Source organism: Ciona intestinalis, unplaced genomic scaffold, assembly GCF_000224145.3.
Source record: "Ciona intestinalis unplaced genomic scaffold, KH HT000867.1, whole genome shotgun sequence".
NCBI classification, from domain to species: Eukaryota; Metazoa; Chordata; class Ascidiacea; order Phlebobranchia; family Cionidae; genus Ciona; species Ciona intestinalis.
The window spans coordinates 2,687-4,095 of record NW_004191188.1 but is presented as its reverse complement, the minus strand read 5'-3'; the positions used below and the strand labels follow the sequence as shown (position 1 = coordinate 4,095).

Below are 1,409 nucleotides of genomic sequence, written 5' to 3'. Positions count from 1 at the left end.
CAGCTTGTGCGAAGGGTTACGTGGTTATGTGAGGTGTAGCTTGCTATATAATAGTTTGGGGTAAGATGGTCCACGTTTTCAATAACTTTTATCATCCCATTTAATAATAAACAAAGAATATTTATAGAATTATATAACCGTAACCTCATGAAAAGAAAAGAGCCTTGTTAATTGTTAAAATACGATCAAGAAACAGGACTGCTAAATTGTGCTCACGATATCCATCTTACCCCACAGTACTTTATGTTGTAACTTGTTACTGTGGTAGGTTGGGCACTCAGGCATAACCTGTATTGGGTAATACTAATTTACGGGAATACGGAAATACGGGAACGACGGGAATCGCAATCTAATTTACGGGAATACGAAAATACGGAAAAGACGGGAAAAACTGCAAACTAATTTACGGGAATACGGGAACTTACGGGAATGTGTTTTAAGCTTGTTTTAAGCCTACACCAATTACGGGAATGTGTTTTATGCTTGTTTTAGGTATGTACCAGTTACGGGAAGGTTACGGGAATGTGTTTTAAGTATATTACAGTTACGGGAAAATTACGGGAATGTGTTTTATGCTTGTTTTAAGTATTTACCAGTTACGGGAAGGTTACGGGAATGTGTTTTAAGCATATTACAGTTACGGGAAAGTTACGGGAATGTGTTTTATGCTTGTTTCAGGCCTACACCAGTTACGGGAATGTGTTTTATGACTGTTTTAGGTATTTACCAGTTACGGGAAATTTACGGGAATGTTTTTGAGTCTTGTTTCAAGCCTACACCAGTTACGGGCAAATTACGGGAATGTGTTTTATGCTTGTTTACCAGTTACGGGAAAATTACGGGAATGTGTTTTATGCTTGTTTACCAGTTACGGGAAAATTACGGGAATGTGTTTTATGCTTGTTTTAGGTATTTACCAGTTACGGGAAAGTTACGGGAATGTGTTTTAAGCATATTACAGTTACTGGAAAATTACGGGAATATGTTTTAGGCTTGTTTCAAGCCTACAGCACCAGTTACGGGAAAATAACGGGAATGTGTTTTATGCTTGTTTCAAGCCTACACCAGTTACGGGAAAATTACGGGAATGTGTTTTATGCTTGTTTACCAGTTACGGGAAAATTACGGGAGAAACTGTGGAGAAAGGACAACAGTATCGTCTCACACTACGAGGATTAGCCCGTCGGTGTGTAAAAGAAGGACTCATCGGTTATTCGGCAGCAACATCATCATTTTCTGTAAATCATCCCATGACCAAGCAAGTCCACAGTGTTAAGTTGTTTCCTTTGCCATCGCGATGCTCCTGTAGCAGCACGGGAAGATGCTTTCACTTAATTGCAGTACAAATGTCTTTGCAGTTGCCAGAAAGTCAAACTCGAGACACTTCAACATATTCTTTACCACAGATG

General features: G+C 39.0%; 1 long non-coding RNA gene across 1 annotated transcript; it reads left to right on the top strand.

The window, feature by feature from the left end:
* Window positions 1-600: 600 nt before the first annotated feature.
* Window positions 601-1,409, top strand: LOC113475546. Its single transcript, XR_003397291.1, has 2 exons — window positions 601-647; window positions 932-1,409. It is a non-coding gene; the product is annotated as an uncharacterized LOC113475546 (long non-coding RNA).